The sequence below is a fragment of the Petaurus breviceps genome, unplaced genomic scaffold (assembly GCF_028583685.1).
Source record: "Petaurus breviceps papuanus isolate PSGF00001 unplaced genomic scaffold, PetGlider_PUasm1.0 171, whole genome shotgun sequence".
Lineage (NCBI taxonomy): Eukaryota > Metazoa > Chordata > Mammalia > Diprotodontia > Petauridae > Petaurus > Petaurus breviceps.
This window is the reverse complement of record NW_027185754.1, coordinates 20,320,597-20,326,336: the sequence shown is the minus strand read 5'-3', so window position 1 is coordinate 20,326,336 and position 5,740 is coordinate 20,320,597. Positions and strand designations below refer to the sequence as shown.

Here is a 5,740-nt window from a genome sequence, read left to right as displayed (position 1 = left end):
TACAAAGTGATTGAGAAATGGAAGTGATGCCTCCTTTCTTCCCCATTTCCTATCCCTCCCCACCAAACCTACTTTTATTCACTGAAGTTTATTAAGTGTTCTAAACAGTTAACTCTGAGGGTGCATTTAAAATATTTATGACTACTTTGATCATTCCTTTGGCCTGCCCTTGTGAAATATTGTTCTTTTAAGTAGCCTTTAACTTGTGTGATACTTCGTTCTGATGTGGCATTTAAAATAACTCATGCATAGATCTTATTTATGTAAAATAGTTGGGTTTTTATACAGATAAATTGCTCATTCTGAGAAACCTCATCTTGAAGAAGGGAAGATATTTTAGATGAAATATCAAGAATTTCAGAATGCAACCTGTGTTTAGTACTTTACATCTTAAAGCTCTTTATAAATATTAGCTGATTAATGTGGAGCCGTTAAGCTTTTCTTGACCAATAAAATTGGTAACATTTATGAAATTCACATTATTTTCAAAGGTCACCTAATAATTCATCAACTTATCACATATCCTCCTAGATTTATATCATATTCAAATAAGCTTAGCTCTGAAATGTTCCTCACTTATCAGGCTTTTTGGCATATTATATCTTTTCATTCACATTTTCTCTAAGGGCTACTACAAGGTTATAATAATAGAGCACCTTGTTTTTGACTATATGTGATACTAAATATTTGAACTTTGTATTTTAAATCATGTTTTAAAAAATAACCTAAAATGTTTTAGAGTTACTAAATTACAGTCCAATTATTGCATTAGTAAAATTTGCAAATATTTTGTTTTCTTCTATTTTCTGCTTCAGAAGAAAATCAGGAATTACAGATGTGCCAGCTGAGGTGGTGACCTTTATTTCTGAAGCAACACAGACTAGATTAAGAACAGTTATTGAAAAAGTCACAGTAATAACATGGCACAGAATGGAGTCATACAAAGTAAGTAAAGCCCAAAGAAACTAAATCTGGTGAAATATCTTAAAAGATACTATATTCGGTAAACACATTGGGACAACCCCACCCTCCCTTCTTCTCCACCCTTCTTTTTTGCCTTTCTATCCTTTTTACCTACTACTCTGCCTCCCTCCCCACACCAGTAGTACATAAAGCTATTCCTTTTTATTGGCCTTTCAAAAGGTTTGACTGGAGATGAACCGCAGAGAACCAGTTTGTAAAAGTATGTTGTGGTTCATTTATCAAGATTTCTTTGAGCAGCTGCTAAATTTAAAGTGCCAGGGGATCATTGTTTGCTGTGAAGCTGCTTAGTTGTTTAATTTCAGACTTGTCACCATACCAGACTTGCTGTTTGTTGTTTCAGAGCTACATTATGGAAAGGAAATCATGTTGTTAAAAGAAGGCTTGCAGATGGTCAAAATGGGGTTGGTTTACAACAATTTGTTTAAAAAAAAACACCCCATAAACAGAACAAAACCCAAACCTCAAGAAAATGTATTTTGAAAAATCCATTTTTAGTAGCTGTCATCTTTCCTAAAAATGACAAACATGGGAATGTTTGAAGAAAAATATTTAGTATTTTCCAAATGTTTGCTTTTCTTGAACAGAAAAGGACTTTATGAAAAGACTCTGATGATGGAGATAGAGTGTGTTTGTATCTCATAGATTGTAATGCCTCATTGATGTAGCACTGTTGGGGAGTGAGCTCTTCCACAGTATGTAGAAGCTACCACTTAAAAAAAATGTTAACTGTTTTTGATAGAAATCTTTACAAAATATTTTTACAGGTTTCCCTTTTTTTTTTCTGGAAAGTTTTTTTTATTGTAGGTGGAATGGGACACAGCTAGATACACTAAGTTAGATGATTCCAATTTTGTTGGCAACATCTAAAGCATCGTAATCCGGAGCAAGACGGACATAGACCCTCTTCTCTCCATCAGGCTGGATCAGTTTGTTGACCTTGGCCACGTCGATGTCATAAAACTTCTTTACAGCCTGCTTGAACTGATGCTTGTTGGCCTTGACGTCCACAATGAAGACTAGGGTGTTGTTGTCCTCAATCTTCTTCATGGTAGACTCAGTGGTCAAAGGAAACTTAACGATGGCATAGTGACCAAGTTTGTTTCTCCGAGGGGCACTTTTCCTAGGGTATTTGGGCTGCCTTCACAATCTTAGTGTCTTGGGCCTCTAGAAGGTGGGGGATGTTCAGATCTTCTTCTTTTTGTAACTATGGACACCCTTCAGCACCACCTTCTTGGCCTTCAAAGCCTTGGACTTGGCTTCTGTCTTGGGGGGGGACAATGGCTTCCTTCTTTGCCTTTGGCGCTATCTTGGGGGAAAGGGTCTTCCGCCCAGGCTTCCCTTCTTAAATAAAGCATACTAAAATAATTCAGAATTTTCTTCATTCATTTTACCTCAGCAATCATTTCTTGGGTGCCTACTATGTGTTAGGCACTCTGCTCAGTGCTAGAGAGTCAGACAAAGAACGAAATGATCCTTGCCTTCAAGCAGTTTACATTTTATTTGGGGATTATTATTCTATTTCTTATATACATACAGGGCAAAATGGGAGGAAGGAAGTAAACAGGCATTTGGTAAGCACCTAGTGTGGCACAATGCTAAATGCTTTACAGATATTACCTCATTTGATCACAACAGCCAAGGGAGGTGGGTGCTATATTTATCTCCATTTTCCTGCTGAGGAAACTGAGTAGGGGTTAAGCGATTTGTCCAGGATCACAAAGCTAGTAAATGCCTGATCTTGAATTTAAACTCAATTCATCCTGACTCTGGGCCCAGAACTTTTTCCACTCCTAGCTCTGTCATAATAACTATAGTGCTTTAAGGTTTACAAAGCATTTTATAAATGTATCTCATTTTATCCTCACAGCAACCTTAGGAAGAAGGTGCTAATAATGTTCCCATTTTATAGATGATGAAACTGAGATAGGTAGAGGTTAAGTGACTTGCTCAGAGTCACACAGCTAGTGAGTGTCTGATGCTGGATTTGAATTCAGGTCTTCCTGAATCCAGGCCTACCACTTTATTTGGAGGAAAAGTAGAATAGAGTGGGATGAGGTAAACAAGAGGGATGGACTTACATGGATGGGTATGAGACAGTGGAAAACAGTGTCTAGACAAGGGAGCTTAGGCCTATGTAACCTACAATTCAAAACCAAAGGGATTCTGGGTAGACCTAAAGGGCAAGAAGGGGACAGCAAGGTAGTATGGTAGACAAAGAACTGGGCCTAAAATTAGGAAGACTCATCTACCTGAGTCAAATCCAGCCTCAGACCCTTAATAACTATGTGACCCTGCACAAGTCATTTAACCCACTTTGCCTCAGTTTCCTTATCTATAAAATGAGCTGGAGAAGGAAATGACAAGCCACTGCAGTATCTTTGCCAAGAAAACCCCAAATGGGGTCACAAAGAGTTGGACACGACTGAAACGATTGAACCCAGCATAAATACTGCGTCTTGCCTATGTACCAGGCTAGCAATCTGTTTCCCTGCTCGTCATCTTCTTTCTGTCCAAATGTTCTGTGGTATGCTCTAATGACAATAACATTTCCATTTACAATCCCATTGATCTCTATCCAGATCCTCTCTACCGTTCCTCTTTGACTCCTCCTCCTCCTCCACTCCCAGGCTCTCTTACCTAACGATATCATTTGTGTAGACAGATAGAGATGTATGTGTATGTTTTTCTACCTAGATATACATGTGAAAACACATACCTCAGCATGGTATACATACACATACACACATGTATTTGTGAACACACATACATAGGTATATATGTATGTGTACAAACACACACATACCCTTCCACTTTGAAACTTAATTGGTCCAGGGGCTCAGACCATTGAAATGGTTTCCTTTTCTCCTATGGCATAAAAATCTGAGTAGTTAGGGCTGCTCAGGTTTGACGGATGTCCCATGGGTGTCATATGAGTCAATGAGCTCTTACATGCCACCATGGCAAATACAGAGATGAGGGGAGTTTGACACAATTGAATCAATGCTGGGACTTTGTTGAATAGCCTTCCCTTGCTATTGCTTAGTAAATTTCTTTTGTTAAATGTTATATTATCTATGGATGTCTCATTTTATTCCAATCCCAGGTTTGAACCACTAGATCAGTTTTAGTGTCTTCCCACCAAGCCTTAGGGATACCCAAGAGATCAAATTTGTCTCCATTAAGTATGGCTAGTTCAACTTGTTTAATTAGACACAACTTTGTAAATTTGTGTTTGGACATCTGAGTCCATGGTTTTAGTACTGATTCATTTCTTGGCAATTGTACAGTAGATAGAGTACTGGGTCTGAAGTCAGGAAGACTAATCTTCTGAAGTTGAAATCTGCTCTCAGACACTTACTGGCTGTGTTACCCTGGGCAAGTCACCTAACCATTTGCCTCAGTTTCCTCATCTATAAAATGAGCTGGAGAAGGAAATGGCAAGCTATTCTAGGATTTTTGCCAAGAAAAACCCAAATAGGGTTATAGAAAGTCAGACACAACTGAAAAGACAACAGTAACAACTTCCTGGCTTTCGTATACTATGGACTTTTAGGTGTCTACTAAATTCTGAGTGTCTCAAATTTCCATTCAAGCCAATTGAAATGAATACCTCTCCCACAGGTTATTGCAGTCACTTCCTAATTTCCTTGCCTTATCTTTTTCCTCTCCAATTCTATACAGCCACCACATTCATAATTCTAAAACATAGATATGCCCGTGCCACCTTGCCTACTCAATAATACCATGGTAACCCTCCCTCCCTCTTAAAAATCTTCAATACTCTCCTGTTAAACCTATGATAAAGTGTAAAATCTTCAGCTTGGAATTCAAAGTCCTCCACAATCAAGTTCTCACATTCCTTTCTAGTTTTATCTCATGTGAGTTCTATTTACTTTCTCTTTCTTCCAATAAAGGTTGCTTGATAACTATTTCCTGTCAATGCCACTCTAAGTTCTGCCTCTATGACTGTGTACTACAGCACCTCCCCTTTGTAGAATTTCCAGCTTCCTTCTGAGCACGCCTCAGGTGTCATCTCCTATACAAGCCCTTTCTGGTTACCTCAGTTTTTACTTCTTTCCTGAAATTACTTTATATTTATTTACTTGTGAACACGGTGTATATGTGAGCTGTCTGAGGCCAGGAGCTGCTTACTTTTTGTCTCCGTATCCTCAATGTCTCACCACGCCTTCTTTACAATAGGAACCTAATAAATGTTTGTCAATTTGAATTGAATTTGTTGAATAAAAAAGTAAATGTCAATATAAAATGAAAAATATATAATTAATCAAAATCTAGTTTCTTATGGGAAGTAATCAAAATCTAGTTTCTTATGGGAAGTTATGAACAGAATTTCTGCCTTTTATAATTATTGAATTAAGCATGCTTCCAATTTAGGGAACAGCAGCCCCTGAATATAAAGAAACAGGGATACCTACATGTCATCTTTTTTTTGGTCTTGCCATGTTCTGGGATAATTGATAATCTTGAATGTATACTTTGTAGGTGCTGATGACTTTGACTAACATAAATCAGTAATATGGTAGACTTACAAACATAGACATTGGTTTTGTAGACATTGATGCAGATGTCCATTAGATAGCTAAGCAAATTAAAAAAAAATCATTAAACATCCATTCCTTGCAAGGCATTATGCCAGGATTTACCAATACAAAACCAAAATGGAGTGCTGTTTTTAATAACTTGTCTTTACCAAAGTGCAGGTGACCTTTCCCGTACAAAGTTTCTGTAACAAATG

The 5,740-nt window shown here is 37.6% G+C and overlaps 1 long non-coding RNA gene across 1 annotated transcript in view; it reads left to right on the top strand.

Annotated features, from left to right (window-relative positions):
• Positions 1-2,338, top strand: part of LOC138157157 (uncharacterized) — a 50,547-nt gene extending 48,209 nt beyond the window's left edge. Inside the window, exons 3-4 of the long non-coding RNA XR_011167322.1 lie at positions 819-945; positions 1,774-2,338. This is a non-coding gene — a long non-coding RNA (uncharacterized lncRNA). The remainder of the gene's footprint in view (positions 1-818; positions 946-1,773) is intronic.
• Positions 2,339-5,740: the final 3,402 nt, after the last annotated feature.